The sequence below is a fragment of the Rosa chinensis genome, chromosome 6 (assembly GCF_002994745.2).
Source record: "Rosa chinensis cultivar Old Blush chromosome 6, RchiOBHm-V2, whole genome shotgun sequence".
NCBI classification, from domain to species: domain Eukaryota; kingdom Viridiplantae; phylum Streptophyta; class Magnoliopsida; order Rosales; family Rosaceae; genus Rosa; species Rosa chinensis.
Window position 1 is genome coordinate 35,397,035 of NC_037093.1, and position 17,385 is coordinate 35,414,419.

Consider the following 17,385-nt stretch of genomic DNA (forward strand, 5'->3'; position numbering starts at 1 on the left):
GCCGTTTGATGGGATATCAGAGAATGGGCAGGAAACTGTCATCTAATTAAATTTCGTAGAAGAGAAATGTCATGCCCCGATTTTCAGGCACAATTAATAAGCAAAATAAACAATCACAAATAGCCGGGCGTGATGGTTCATACATCAACTCTAATACTTGGAATTTTTTTTTCTTTTAAAACAAGTAAACAAAGATGCCCTGAACCCACAATATTAATACAGACTCATTCTTTAGACTCACAAATTACATTACTCTAAGTTTACAAATTAAACTGGACAACAATTCAATAAGTAAATCTTGAACAATACAGACTCATTCTTTTGACTCACAAATTACATTACTCTTAAGTTCACAAATTAAACTGCATAACAATTCAATAAGTAAACCCACCCACCACACTCACTACACAGTGGAAAACTATCAAGTGCAAAATCGCACAATCGGATTCTCAACCTTCTGTAACAATATCAAAGAAACTTCAACCACGTTCACCTTAACCTGCAGGATAAACCCCTACACCATTGAATAGTGCACTGGGTTGTAACAACAACTGGTAAGCTTTTGAAGCTCATGTGAGTAAACTCAGAGAACCAAAATAGAAACACGTGCTTCATTCATCTCAACCTAGACAAATCGATAAGCATAAATCACAGCAACAACCATCAATTTCTCATCTTTCAAGAACATGCATCAGTAAGTCAACTCGTGACTAAAATCTATATGTTCTGACTCTCATCTTAGCATTTGATTTCGCAAAATCGCAGTCAAATAAAACCACTTTGTTAGAGCAAAAAATGTTTTGTAATTGGCATTTCCTAGCTCATTATCTAAAGAGACTCTTGTATCTAGTTTTAGCCTCTGTCGCTTTGATCTTCAGAAGAATGTTGTGCTTCAAGTTCTATGGATCTTTCCTCCTCAACATCATCAGGTATAAATTGCATTCATATTGCTTGCTACTTTTAGGATTGAAGGTCCATATCTATCCTAGATTAGGATGAGACCTGCATTTCAATCCTGTGTGTCTGAGCTGAGCTGGCAGCTTATTTTAAGCTTGTTTTATTTAATGTGTCTGATCTTAATCAAGTGAGTTATCCTCATTACACATGTCCAGTCAGCCCTAGCTCGGGTCTTTCCATATAAATAGATTCTCACACTTAGCTAGTCACAGACTTGCATCTATAGAGCACTGTTCCTTATCGGTTTCTCTTATCCTTAGATCTCTCTAGAAATGCACTGAGCCAAAATCTTACTTGAGAGTGTCTTTGTAAGCTGTTCCATGTCTAGCTTCCAAAGTATTGTCAAACCCAGTAAACCATATCTTTAAAACACCATCTGTGTATGTCTTCTTGTGTGTTGCATACATGTCTTTGTGCCTTGAGATGATTGACGACGTTGTGGAAGTTGTGACATCTGAAGATTGACAAAGGAGTTACAAGTTCGGCTGGTGAAGTCAGTAGCAAAGCAAAGACAGAGCTACCTTGTGGATTGGGTCTAGGTAGATTGAGCGTCTGTAAGTTCTTTATGTATTGATTTTTGTAGTGGATTTGTTACTGGCATAGTGCCCGCAGTTGTTTCCCTTCTCTAAGGGTTTTACTGCGTCAACAGATTTGGTGTTTGTGTGTGATGCTTTTAGCTTCTATTGATGGTTTGGTAAATTGAGAAAGTCATAATCTTGTTGCGATTTGATTAGTGGTTTCGATTAGGACTGAAACCACTCTCGAATCCTAAACCATAAGTTAAAGTTGTTGGCCAGATTTCTTATCACTTTGAATAGTGGTGTAAGTACCCATTCTGTAATTACACACTTCAAGGAATATTTGAAATCATTTTAATGCACAATAGCAAATTACAAAATCATTCTTCATTTGTCTCGACCAAAAGGTATTTGTCACTTCAGTGATGTTTCAAATCATTTTAGTCTCTCGACCATTCCAAGAAATCACACTCCTTTCATCTCAATAGGAAGCATTTGTCATCATTGTGACATCATAATTCATTTCGCAACTCACCACAATCACACGAAGGAATATGAATCTCAACCCACAACTGCACTCACAATTTATGCTAAGTAAAACCAGTAATCCTGTATAGAAAATTAGTTCAGAAGATCACCCAAAATCATACAATCCAAAATTATAATAATCCCTGCGTATAGTTTAGTTCAGGGAACTACACTAAAAGCATACACTCAAATATCATAGTAACCCACTCCTAAACTAGAGGCACTAGCGCCGTCATTTTATGACCTCCAAAAATACCACCAGGCGGACTATCACTTGAGCTCAGGCTTAGGCTGAAATCATCTCTGACCTGTCGCCACACTCCTCTCCAAGATCACCTCGCTAAGGCATCAGAAAGTGTAAACTGATACACATCAGTCCCACATGGGAAACTAAGAGGAGTCCACCCTCTTCTTCACCTATAAAAGGTCCATTCATTTCTCTTCATTCATTACGCATTTATTAATTGTCTAACGTTATGCTATCAATACAAATACATTGGCTGACTTAGCTACTAGAGGAGTGAAGACCGCCAACCACCGTCTCCCACCTGACACCATTGTATTTTACTTGACAGGCGACGCTAGCGCCATCTATTCTTCTCTAACGGTCCGAACTTGGACCTGCATTAATGGGTTCTGGCTATCTCCAGAACTTGGACATTAACATTAGCGCCATCTGTGGGAACCTTGAGCTAAAGGTCACTCATTCATAACCTACCCTGACAAATGGTAGCGGGGAAGATGCTGATGATCAAGTGGATCAATCCGTCAACCCCCAACCCCCGCGACTGTCTTGGTGCGTTCATTATGCAACACTCCAGCTAACGCTGAAGGCCTCAAAACACACCTAAGGTCCCCCAGACCTAATCAGTAATAGAAGATCAACCTGGCACCAACTGCCATGTACCAAACCAAGACCTTGCCACCAAGTTGAAACTGGCACTGCCGAATTTGAATCAGGAAAACAGAGAGCGAGAGCAGGAGCGAAAGGAGAAAGCGGTAGCTCTCAACCAAGTGGCATAATTGTTGTCAAAATTTGACTAACTAAAAAAGGCATTAGCGGGCAATGCCAACCCTGCATAAAGTGATCATTTGCAAAGTGCAGGACCTAGCGCGAATGCCAGAATTAGGGTGACGGCAATGCTAATACTCCGCATGGAGGTCTCATTGAACCCACCTGAGCTGGCAGGGCTGGGGCTAGTTCTAGTAGCAGATTCACACTTACTTGAGAACTCCTTCAGTGTAGGCTAAACTAGGGTAACGGCAAATCCATCGCCACACCAGCCACCACCTCAAATCACAAATCAAGCGTACCCAAGACCCACATTTGACTCTATGGCCTCAATCCTTGACAAAATAAGGGACCTGGAGGAGTGACTGCTCCGAGCAGAAACGGGCGCACTAGCGCAACCCCAAACCCTCTCTTTGCTGGATTCTTACCCTATTCACCGTCAAAATCCAGTAAACCATCAGACCAACATATGTAAAAAGGCCAAAGATCGCCCAATATAGCAGCCTGATGGATCCTTTTGTCTACATGGACACATTTAAGAAGGTAACTAACAACAATGGTTTTGATGATTCTACCCTATGTCACTTGTTCAGCAAGATGTTAGATGGCAATGCCCTGGGTTGGTTCTTTGAATGCCTCTAGGTGTTTTTTTTATCTAGTTGTATCTGGAATAAGCATTCATCAAGCTAAGAAGCTCATGTTCGATGGTGGCATCGAACACTTGGTCGATACGGGGCAAAGGGAAGCTGTCTTTTAGGTAAGCATTGTTCAGATTTTTGAAGTCAAGCACATTCGCTACTTTTCGTTCGCTTTCTTGACTATAATAACATTTGAAGTCCATTATGGATAGAAAGTTTCGTAGATAAATCCTATGTCTTTGAGTCTTGTTACCTCGGCCTGGATGGCCTGATATTTCTCTTCATCGAATGCTCTACGTTTTGTCTTGATCGGGTAGGATGATGATTTAATGCTCAGCCTATGGCAGATGACATCTGAAGAGATTCCGGGAATATCTGCATAAGACCAGGAAAAGACCTTGGATTATTCTTTCAATAGCTTGATCAGGTCGTCCCTGACTTCTGGCTCCAGTTGAGCCCCAATACATACTGTCCGCTCGGGATGTTCATCTAATAATTGCACATTGACCAGAGTTACCGCTGGATCTAACACTGTTCATGTCTGAGCCTTGTCTAGTGGGTCCTCAGATTTGTTCGTTGGCCTTGGGAGATCCGTTGCTGACATGATTTTTGAACAGGCTCTCGAGAGTGCTATGGTTGTGGAGTAACATTCTCTAGCGATATGTTGGTTTTCGCGGATGGTAGCTATTCTTGACGGGGTAAGGAATTTCAGAAGTAACATGAAGCCAGCGGTGATGACTCACATTCTATTCAGCGCTGGGCAGCCAAGAATGGCATTATAGAAGCCAGGACAATCCATAACTATGAAATCAACGTAAATCTCAGCGGATCTAGCTCCTTGACCCAATCTCACGCTGTTTCTAGTGGCTTTCTCCAGGTACCTCACGCAGAACCGGGGTACCGATCCAACTCCTGAGTCCTGTACCAGTAACACAACGTCAGAGGGATAAACCGTACCAGACGGTTTATACCTCTCTGATGCTAGAGTAAGGTACCAATATACAAATGGACGTAGTAATAGTATAAGAAAGGAGTTAATACCCTCAAAAGGTGGTTATGCTTATCCTTTAATACTCGAGCATGGGAAAGGAGTTTCCCATCTCTTCGATGTAGGACGCAAGTTATCCCTCTGTAATTTTATCAGCTTTCTGATGTGTAATTATATGGCTGTGCTAATCAGGCCCGAGGCTCTTGGCATCCGAGGTGTTGCCTCCGATGAGCACCATCATGGTGGGTTGTGAACCCGGCCCGTGGTATGGTACCTGGATTTTCCTACGGGCCTCAGCTGATAGTGCCAAACCTTAGTGGTGAAATATCCATCCATATATACAAGTCCCCCAAGTTTCCGTTCAAGATGTTTCTTGGGTGGGGACTTGATAAATTTAGGCGCTAGGTTTGGCACTATTGTGCCCATAGGGAGTCCCCCAAGTTCGTGGTCAAGAGATGTCTTGATCGGGTTGCTCTGTGGGTAGCTATTCCACAGCGCACTCGGTGGGGTTGGTTAAGGGGTTGAGCCTCTGGTACCCATTGGGGTTCATGAGAGGGCTTGAGTGGTACCCGTTGGGGTTGGAGGACTTAAGCCTCTAGTACCCGTTGGGGTTGCTGGTGCATGCGAGGCACGTGTCGCGTAGAATCCGGGGTGGGGGGGGGGGGGGGGCTAATAAATGCCCGTCACTTCGATTCTGACGGTTTGCGTGTCCAAGGAGTGAATGGAGATAGTGGGGCACGTGGCGCGATCCGACGGTTGGCGACCCTTCGCTACCAACGGTGGTGATTTCGCATGAGTTGAATTTAAGAGGGAAAACCTCTGTTCCTCTCTTCATTCTGCGAATTCTGTGGAGGAACTCTGGAAAAATTTTATTGTGCGCTAGCCTGTCGCTACCATTGTAGAGGAGAGAGACGAGTGGGTGAACTGAATTATGGTGAAGAGCTAAGCCGATCGAGCGACTAAAGTTCGAAGAGGTAAGAATCCGTTTCTCGCCTCGTAGAAAATTTGGGTGCTTTTTTTTGCTTGGTTTTTGGTTTTCGTCTTTCTGGGTTTCTAAGGTTTCTCTTTGTTTGAGTTTTCTGGTTTTCGTTTGCTTTTGCGCCGTTGGTTGTGGTGTTAAATCTGTCCTGTAGACGTTGATTTTGTGATAGAAGTGGTATATATTGGTAGGAAAATTAGATTTTCTGGGTTTTGGGATTATGTTTCTGGGATTCTGAGTTTCTGGGCTCATAGTAGTATTTTTCTGGGGTTATGAGTTTCTGGGTTCATAGTAGTGGGGAGTGATTCACACTACAATGGAGCCCTAGATCTGGGTCTCTAGGCTGACCCTCCTTCTTCTGATTCCAGGTAGACTTCAAGAGTAGGGTACCCGTAGGCTAGTAGGATGGAATCAGAAACAAGAGCTACACTCGGGGGAGGAGAGTCATCATATCAAGCCTCAGAGAGGCAGGCGGAGCTGGCAGTAGATGCCTATTTGGCAAGTAGCGGTACCCGCGGGGGGCACCTGGGGGAGGAGACCGCTTCGTCAACCGGAGCGGTATTAGAGAGTTCGGGGAGTGGAGGACATCCTGGGCCTGAAGAGAAAGTGACCGTTGCGATTCCCGAGGGCGTGCCAGTACGTAGGTACACGTTGGTGGATGGAACGATGTGTGAGGAGCCAGGTCAGAGCATGACCATGAAAGAGATTACCTCGGTTAGGCTAAGGTGAGGGATACCCAATCAAGTGAAGCTCAGACCTCTGGGTCCCGGTGAGTTGGCTTACAACCCTCCTAGTGGGTAGGTAGCTCTGTACGAGAATCAGTTGCACCAGGGGTTATCGCTGCCATTACCGAAGCCGGTTCAGTATTTGTTAAGGATGCTTAACTTGTCACCGGGGCAATTAACCCCAAATGCGTGGCGACAGCTTCTCAGTATGTTGGCAATGTGGGACCTGTGCGAACAAGGTTGGCCGACAATAAACGAATTCCGAGCGGTGTACCGAGTGGCGTATTCTAAGAAGTACGGAGGGACCGTGACTTTTAACGCGCGGGACTATGAGCAGCTTGTTACAGACCTACCAACATCTTAAAGCAAGAAGTGGAAGAACAAGGTGTTTCTTGCCTGGGGCAGGTGGCAGATAAATAATAGGAAATGGCAGGTTAACCTATCAAGCCATCGGGGACCAGGCGTATGTGCTATCAGAGGTTGAGAGGAAACGCATTGCCAGGGTGTACGCCGTTTGGGGTGACATTGAGGGAAGGAGCTCCTACAAATTCATCCGGTACTCCATACTGGATAGGTTGGGTTTAGGAAGAGTACCCGGTGAGGAATTACCCAAGAGTTGTCTAAAATTACTTGATTGTTTGTCATTTGCTTGAACGGAATATTGTTTATCTTGCTGTCAAAGTACCGAAGAGGAAATCCAGGAAAGGCAAGGAAGAAGATAAGACGGATGACCTGAAGCTGATGGACAGGTTGCTGAACTAGGCAGAGGAGGCTTTGAAGATTGATGTGGACCTGGAGGGCAAGACTACCAGGACTTCGATCGAGGATATACTGCTCGAGATACCAGACGAGGGGTATGGGGAACCGAACCCCAATGCCCAAATAGAGAAGCGGGTTAATTCATTCGGTCCCTAGCCCATGGTCAAGATTGTAGACTTGGAGAAGGAGAAGTCAAAAGGATTGGGGTCCCAGGCTTCTATATCGAGTGGGTCCTTGGGCAGCGAAGGAGGCTTCTTCCCGAGGAGAAAAGGGAAAGGGTTCACCGTCACCGTCATTACAGCGGGGAAAATGTGGAGGTGACATACATGGGGCCAGATGTGAAGGGTAAGACCAAGAAATTGAAGAAAAGTCACCAAGTCCCCCCAGAGTCGAGCCAGTCCTTGGGGCTGCTATCCCCGGCACTGCCTGTCATCCCCAAGAAACCGATCAAGCAGCTGCTCACCGAGTCCGGTGTGGCGGACGAGAAGTTCGTGAGGTCAATGCTTCGGGACCTGAAGGACATCGACCTCAACCGGATCTGGGCCAAGGACAACACTCCCCAGGAGAACAGGAAGCTGGCAAGGAAGTCGATGATGCGGGTACGTGTTGACAGTTGTACTTGGTAACATGGTTTTTTTTCAAATGTTTATTGATATTGTTATCTTGTACAGGCATTGTACAACATATACGCCATCGATGCTAGTGAGAAGGATACCAAGCTGAATTAGGAGGTGAGTAGCCTCTCCGGGCAGGTTAAATACCTCCACGAGGAGAAGGCAAAATGGGAGAAAGAGCGAGAGTTGCTAAAGAATCAAGTCTCTGACTAGCAAGGTTGAGAAGCTGGGAGAGCTGCAGAGGAGGGTCCCGGAGCTGGAAGGAATGGTCGTGGAGCTGGAACCTCTCCAAGAGGCTGAGGAGAAGGCCAATAGCTGGAGGGCTAAGGCTGAGTTCCCAGAGGGGCGGGTGCCGGAAGAGTGATGTGAAGCGGTGGAGGAGTTCAAGACTTCTTCTAAATTGGAGGAGATGCTACTTAGTGCCCAAGACAAGGCCATTATCCTTAAGTACCGGGAATGGGTAGCGGCCGAGTACATGGATGATGCAAAGTTCAAGAAAGGAGCTCTCTCGAGAAGAAGAAAAACCAGGAGGAGGCGGCATCTAAAGGAGGTGTCACCGGGTCCCAGTAATTTCCAGTTTTTTTTTTTTTTAGTAACTTTCTTTGTTTCGAACAATGGCTAAATGAGCCGGTAACAAGGTTGCCCCTTAATTCCTTTGCCTGGTAGTCCAGGCTTTTTGTGAATGGCGATTTTTTGCAACTTGAATGGGAATTTAAAGGGAATTAAAATTTCTTACATTTTATGCCTCTGTTTAAGCGTTTATGTCTTCATTACTTATTGCTGGAATAGAGTAATCGACTGTAAAGCTAATTGCCTGGGATGACCCGGTAACTAAGGTAAAAAAATGTAAGAAATGGACTGAATAATTCATTTTTCTATTCAAGTACCACATGGTGGTTAATACAAAATAAGTACCCGTTGGATAGCTTGGCATAGCTGGATGGTTAAAAGAAAAAAGCTAGGACAAGATGCTCTGGGAGCTATCTGCAATAGTAACGAAGGTGTTGTGTGTTCCATGGGTACCGTGAGACCACTCCGTCCATGTCCCAAATGTAAAAGGTTGCGGGGCCTACCTCTTCAATGATCTCGTAAGGGCCCGTCCATGAAGGATCCAAGCCCTGGGGTTCCGGGTATACCTGTTTCATTACCCAGTCCCCCAACTTCAGAGTCCGGGATTGCACCTTGGCATCATAGTAGCAAGCAATTCTTCACTTGTTTGTGAGATTATGCATGTGCGCTACATCCCTTTGTTCCTTGAGCAAATCAGCATCGAGCTGGAGGCCCTCTGCGATAGTACCCGCATCAAAGTACTCGATCCTTGCACTTGGGAATTGCGTTTCGATAGGGAGGATAGCCTCAAACCCAAAAGCCATGCAAAAGGGAGTCTCTCTGGTAGCCTCTGTAGCCGTAGTCCTGATGGCCCATAATACTTCCGGGAGTTTAGAAGCCCAAACGCCCTTGGCGTCGTCGAGCTTCTTTTTGAGTATCTTCTTGCTTATTTTGTTGACAGCTTCAACTTGGCCGTTGGTTTGTGGGTGTGCTGGGGAGGCGTATAGGATCCTAGTGCCCATGTTCTCGGTGTAGGCTCTCAACTCATCATTGTCAAAATGGATCCCGTTGTCCGTGACTATGGTGTCCGGGACTCCGAATCTACAGTAAATATTCTTCCATAGAAAGTTCTTCACTTTTTCTGTAGTGATAGCCATGAGAGGTTCCGCCTCTACCCACTTTGTTTGGTAGTCAATGGCTACAATGGCGTATTTGAATTGTCCAACTGTCGTAGGAGGCTTACCGATCAGGTCCAGGCCCCATTGGCAGAAGGGCCATGGTGCGAGGGGGATGGATAGAGCAATAGGCGGTGCCCTTGGGATGTTTGCATACATTTGGCACTTGTGGCAAGAACTTGATATTGTTTGAGCTAGGGCCGACATTGTTGGCCAGAAATACCCGGCCCGTAGGGTCTTGTGTGCGAGAGACCAGGCTCCTACGTGGTTGCCGCATACACCAGCGTGTATGTCCTTCATTATCTTGTGGCCGTCCTTGGGTGTGGCTAGACTTGTAAATGGTCCAGATTTGGATCAAATTGACCTAAATCCAAATCCGTTTAATTAAAAAAAAATTCGATCCAAACCCGCTCCGTTAACCCTGTGGATTGTTGATAGCTCAATCCAAATCCGTATCCGCCGGAGTAACGGATACCCGATCCGCTAATCAGACCCGTTATAATTTCAAATATTTTAAATTTTTAAATAGTAATATTAAATTTATATCATGATACCTCATAAGATATTAATAAAATATTAAAACAACATGAAAAGTATCACCAAAAGTAGAATTACATTATCAAAATTCTTAATGCTTCTTGGAATCTTGGGTGTTTGATAGGAGCATTTTAATGCGACGTTTTAATTGTTATTTCCTCATATTTTACTTAGTTATTTCCTTAAATAAATAAATTTTAATATAATTTGTATTTTCTAGGTACATTGGAATAAATGGAGAAGAAATGAGCTGACATGAAGAAATGGAGTTTTCCTGGTCCGACTAGGAATCCCAGTCAATGCAGGAATCCTGATGAGGCTAGGAAACCTGAAGGCATTAGGAGACCACATGATGACGTGGGAGATTAAATCTGATTTTTGCATGGAAAATCATGGAGTTAATGTCAAAAATCAAGAGATGATCAAGGATAATGATGCCATGGAGAGATTTAAGGGAGAAAAAGTCCAAAACAAGTCCAGATTCATTCCTATTTTCACTCAAGATTATTTTGGCCGAAAATTAAGAGAAAAATCAGATAAAATCTGGGCAAAATCAGCAATAATATATTTGGAAAGATTATGGGATTTATTTTGGAGGCTTCTGATTGGCTGGATGACTCAACAGAGCTGACATGGCATTCTGTGATTGGTCGAAGCTGTGTGGCATGATTGGATAGTTATTTGAGGAGATAAATCAGAAAATAATCATGCAATTAATTCAAAAATAATCTCCCTAAATCAAGGTGTTAAATTGGAGGTTTCTTATTGGTTGGATGACATAGCAGAGCTGACGTGGCGTTCTCTGATTGGCTAATGCTGTGTGGATCAATCTTGAAGACTTGGAGACTAAGTTGCCATCCTCCTATAAATAGGAGCATTCTCTACACCATCACACAACAACACCATCACACACCAACACCAATACACCACATCACACCTCTCTCCATTAGAAAATAAACATTAGAAAAATTCTCTCCATGCTCTAAAGCAAGCCACGGAGTTCAAGCAAGGCCGAAGGGAGAAGAAGGAGCCGTGACATATTCCTCCACCATCCACCATTGAAGACTTGCTTTCAAGCTTCAAGGATTCCAACGAAAATCATCCATCTTCATCTTCCATCTACGGTGTAATTCGACCTCTACTTTGTAACCTTTGTTTGAATTTCGTTGGTTTTGTTTTAGTTGACATTCATGATTGAACAAAACTATTATTTCTGGAATTTTTATGATTAAATGAGAATTTCGACTCTTATATTGTAATTCGAGAGTTGCTTATGTGAGTTTGTTTAATTAAATTTGCTTTATAGATATCTTTTGTATTTTAATCTTATGTGGTTCGAAACACTTAGGGTTTTGATATGAATGGTGCTAGATTTAAGAACATGAAATCAACTTTTTGTTTTGTGTAACTTGAATCGAAGTAGTAAAGGTTTTGGACAAAAACCGAATTTAATTAAAGAGGATTGCAATTAGGTGGACTTTTTCATACTAAGTTGCACACTTGAGTTGATAGCCTTTCTTTGTTCTTAATGCGTTAAACATGTCATGATTGACTAGCATTCTAGGGCTTGATTACATGTTTGATAGGATTAATCTTTGTGCTTTCACTTAGGTTAATTAGCATTGAAAAGTAAAAAATGGGAAATTATTTGCTTTCGAATATTTCACATGATCAACTCCTTTCTCATGACTTAGATGAACAATATTAGGGTTTCATCGAATTTGATCATAGTTTCAGTTTTGATCTTTGTTCTCTCATTCCACCAGTGTATATATGTTTTTTACATTTTCTTTATTTTAGTTTTTAATTTAATAATCCTAAAACTCCCTTTTGTGTTCATTTGTATATATTTTTATTCTTTGTTTTACTTTTGTAAATAATACTTTTTACTTTTATTAATTTGTTTTTACAATTACAGGTGTACCCTCAATCCCCGGAATAGAACGATCCCTATTTACTATATACTAACGATGACATTTCAGGGTTAAATTATGCGCTTGCTTTTAGCGTATCAGTGTTAGACTGTCCCTTAGATTTCTGCAAAAAATGTATTAGAAATTGTTTATATTTTATATTTTATATTTTTAAAAAATAATAATATATTAATAAAAAAATAATATTTTATTATTACAAAAACGGGCCGGATCATTAACGGATCGGATCGACCTAGATCCGTATTTGATCCATTAAATAAACGAGTTAACAGATTTGGATTATTAACGGATCAAAGGATCAAAACTTTCGATCCAAACCCGTCCAATAGTCACGGATCTGGAGCGGATCCGGATAAAATTCCGGTCCATTTACAGGTCTAGGTGTGGCACACTTAAGGCTAGGGAAGCAATGATCTCTTCTGTATAGTTTGCCATCCATTATTGTGCAACGAGCTGATCTCAGCTGAAGCCTCCTGGCCTCGACCTTGTCGTCCGGTGCCAGACCGTCGACCATGTACTTTAAGATTGGATGCATCCAGAAGGCGATGTGGTTAACCGTGAATATTTCTGACACCGTTTTAGAAGTGCTTGGCTTTTCCAATATTTCCACCTTTGTGGCCCCGTACGCAGAACTTGGAGAGGTTGCCGCAAGCTTGGTGAGGGCATCCGCTTTGTCATTTTTCGCTCTTGGTATTTGAGTAATGATGAAGGAGGTGAAACGCTGTACCAATGCCCGAGCGAGAGCTTGGTAGGATGACATTTAGGGTTCCTTTGCCTCGAAGTCACCGTTGACCTGGTTTACCACCAACTGGGAGTCACTGAATATTTGAAGGTGCTGTATGCCCAACTCTCGGGCGACCTGTAGACCCGTGATTAATGCCTCATACTCTGTGGCGTTGTTGGATGCTTTGAAGGCAAATTTCAAGGCATATCGTAGACTTGACCTTCCGGGCTGACTAGCAAGATGCCGACCCCGCTTGTCTTCTTGTTGGAACTCCATCGACATACAATTGCCAAGAGTTTGGTGGCTATGGGGTCGGGGTTGATGGTTCCGGTGTACCCATAGGCTGACAATGAGAGGGGATGTGCTTAGAAATGAAATATGCCGCCGCCTGGCCCTTTATAGCCATCCGGGGCTTGTAATGGATGTCAAATTCTCCTAATTCAATGGCCCATTTTATTAGTCTTCTCGAGGTCTCTGGCTTCTGAAGTACCTGCCTCAACGGGTGGTTAGTGAAAACGGTGATCGAGTGTGCTTGGAAGTAATGTCGGAGCTTCTTGGCTGACACAAGGAGGGCCAGTGCCACCTTCTCTATGTTCAGGTACCGTGACTCTGCTCCAGTATAACCTTTTCCTGCGTAGTACACCGGGTACTCACAATCAGAGTCCCGCCTGATCAGCGCCGAGCTTGCGGCGGTTGAAGATGCTGCGAGATATATGTACGGCATCTCTTCGGGAATAGGTTTCGATAATAGGGGTACAGCCGCCAAGTATGCTTTCAAACCGAGAAACGCGGCTTCATGCTCAACGGTCCAAGTTATCATCTCAATGTGTTGGGTTTTGAGTAACTTGAAGAAAGGGGTGCATTTGTCCGTGAGTCTTGATATGAATCTTGACAGAGCGGCCACCTTACCTATAAGGGATTGGACCTCGTTTCGGTAGGTGGGTGACGTCATATCCAGTATAGCCTGTACCTTTTCCAGATTTGCCTCTATTCCCCTATGACTAATGATGTACCCGAGGAACTTCCCTATTTCAATCCCAAAGATACACTTCTGTGGGTTAAGCCGCATACCGTTGTGTAATATGATGGCGAAGACAATTGATAGGTTGGTCACGTGGTCCTTAGCGGTTAGGCTTTTGACCAGCATATCGTCCATATATACTTCCATGATAGTACCAATGACATCTGCGAACATGGAGTTGACATGTCGTTGATAAGTGGCACATGCATTCTTCAGTCCGAAAGGCATGACCTGGTAGCAATAGAGACCCTTGTCGGTGGTGAAAGCGGTGTGCTCCTCGTCAGTGGGATTCATTCTTATTTGGTTGTACCCATTGAAAGCATCCATGAAGCTGAGTAACCAGTACCCAGCGGTGGAGTCGATTAGTTGGTTAATTCGTGGGAGTGGGAAGCTGTCCTTGGGGCATGCCCGGTTGAGATTTGTGTAGTCTACACACATGTGCCACAATCCTGGCACTTTCTTTGGTACCATAACCACATTTGCCAACTACCGGGGATATGTCACCTCTCGGACGAAGTCGATGGCCATGAGTTTCTTTACCTCTACCTGGATAGCCCTGTACTTATCATGGGTGAAAGCCCGGCGCTTCTGCCTTACCGGTTCCAAGAAAGGAACAATGCTGAGGTTCTGCATGGCTATATTAGTTGATATCCCAGGCATGTCTTCGTCTGACCAAGCGAAAGCTGATGTATTAGAACGTAGGAACGAGATCAAACTTTCCCTGACCGCCGGGGTCAGTTTGGTACCAATCTTGACCGTTCTGTCCGGGAATTCTTCGGACAACACGACCTCCTCGATGTCTTCCACAGCACTGGGCCACTCTTCATCAGAGTCCGTATCATCTCTAGGATCTTCATACCAGTCTGTGAGGGGAAGATCGGTAACAACCGGCAACATTTCTGATTTTACCTTTCCCCGGGACACTGTTAAAGAATAGCAATGCCTTGTTGTAGCTTGATCACCCCGGATAGTTGCTATCCCCACCGGGGTTGGGATCTTCATCATGAGCATGTGGCCAGCGATAAATGTCTTTAAACGCCAAAGTGTTGGATGAGGCACAGTCGACTACAATGAACTCTGTTATGATGGTGGAGCAGTTTGGACTTTCTCCCACCGTGATCGATAAGTAATCTGATCCGAGTGGCTGGACGATATCCCCGGAGAAACTGATAAGGGGTTCATTGTCCTGTGACAACTTGGACAGTCCCCTATTTAATGCTTTGTACGCATCGCGAAATAACACACTAACAGAAGCCCCGGTGTCCACGAGTACCCGAGAAGTAATGTAGTGGTCCATTTGGAGCATGATCAAAAAAGGGTCATCATGGGGCATTTTAAGGTTGGCTTCCTCCTCTTCCAAGAAAGTGATTGACTTCCATCCAGCCACGCCTCCTTGTTGCGGGGTGCTGTGGAAATTGAAAACCTCCGGGTGACCTAAACTGGAGCTTCGCTTCCTCCTCCGGGGAGGTGTTAGGTCCATAATTACCTAGTAATTATTCCCCTAATCTTGCACTTTTCCTTAACCTTTGTGTTTACTTATTATGTTTTCCTTATCATGCTAGGAAACAATGGAGAAGCATGGAAATGCACTAAAAAGTCAACCTTAGCATGTTTTCCTACTCCGGCTAGGAGAAAGCAAGCTAGACAAGGAAGGAGGGGCAGCAGCCTGAGAAAACGAACTCCAAATGAGTTGAAACTTTCCAGATCCATTCTAGACATCCTAAGGATAATTTCTTATGAAGAGTGTAAGAGCTAGTTCTGAGTGGAAGATGGTCAAAAGATTGATCCAATTTTCTGACTAAAAGACGAAAACTGGAAAACCGGACCTGTACTGATTCCGGCAGCATTTCAGGCCACACCATGGTGAAATAAGCTCTGAAATTTTTCCAAGATGATCTACACTCATGGAGGAACATTTGGTATGAAGAAACTGAAGGCCAATTCCGAAGTCTTCGTGGAGATTCAATTGAAGGAAGAAAGGAGAAGAAAGTGCGCAAATGGACAAAAAAATGGGTCAATGGAGGTCAATGCCGAATTTCCAACCATTTCCAGCCAAGGACATGTGTGGAGGGCATGAAACAGCTGTGGACTAGGGTTAGAGAGTTTAGGTGGGAAGACTTTAGGTGTAGGTTATTTTGAAATCCAAAATTTGAATGATGACAAGTGGTCCTCCTCTTACATCTTACACCTTTGTCTCCCAATGACCCTTCTACCCTTACTTTATCTCCTCCACCAAAATATCTATGGGCTTCCTAAGTCATTTTCATGTGGAGTTAAAGATTAGATCCACATTTTGTACTTATACATTTGTTCTTTACATCTAGCCCTTCATTTCCTTTGATCTCCACCCTTCATTCATCACTCTTGGCCTATAAAAACACCCTCCCCTCATGGTGGACGTTTTTCATCTTCTTCTCTCACTTTCTCACACATTTCTCTCAGTTTCATAGCTTTAGTTCATGGTTTATTAGTTTTGTGTAGAGATAGGTGTATAGCTTATTGGGTTCTTAGTTTTTCCTTACCATAACCGAAGTATCTATACACTTTTGATCAATCACAACTCTAGTTTCATATATTCGAGTATTGTTCATCATACTTCTAAGAGACTTTGTGGAGTTGCATGGTGTTTTTGGTTCCTTTCTCTTATTAGAAACCAAAAATACCATGCTAGGAAACAGTTCTCACCTTATTTTGCATCTTGGAGGGTAGAAAGTGTTCTTAGAGGTATGGTTTGGTTCTTTTTGGAACCAAACCCGTGGGTATTCCTTCCTTTATCTATTATTTTCTCTCTTAACTTGATGATTTACAAGTTTATGGCTTTAATTTATGGAACTATGAGTTGTGAGTAGAATAAATTTGGGGCTAGGGTTTAGCCCTAGCCGAATTTGTGTACAAACTATGTAGTTAAATTTAATATGGATCATGCCATGAATTTTTACTTTGCTAGTTTAATTGTTCATCATTTATGCCTCTTAGATTTGTCACCTAAGGTTGATAAATGTTGATAATTTCATGGCAGTATACTAGGCTTGACAAACTTAGTAAGCTAAAGCATGTTGCAAATGTAGAAACGGTAATCTTGTGATAATCAAATAAGGTTGCTTGGGTCCTTACAATTGAGCTTATCATGTGGATGTGGCTTAGATGTCTGATAATCAAGGGATCTTGGCTTGCATCTACATAAGTCTACTTGTGTCCGATAATCAAGGAATGGGTAGAAACTAAAAAGATTGTAGGAGAGTTATGTCCGATAATCAAGGGGTAGCTTAAATACATTCTCTAGTATAATTGTTTTTTGGTTACTCAATAATCAAGAGAACCGAGGGGGATTCCATCTTGGCATGAGCATGTTAGATTTGGTTACTTAGAATTTGCACAAAGGAGGTTAGGTGTGATGCCTTACAACACCTTTTATCTCATTTGATCAAATCTCTTACACTTTGTTAGTTTATTTTGCTTTATTTGCACTTTAATTTTAATATAGTTAAAATTAATTCAAAAGCCGATTCACTACTATCCATTGTTAATATCACTCGGGTATGATACTCTTTACTTTTTCCCTTTACTAAAACTTGACCTCCTATACTTGGGAGTAGGGAACATCACAAAAATTTGCACATATTTTCACACTCAATGATGTCTCCAATAGGAGGTAAATCCTTCGGGCCTCCACCATGGATCGTGAGGATCCGACCGTATACGTCGATGGCTCCTATATCCTTAGCAG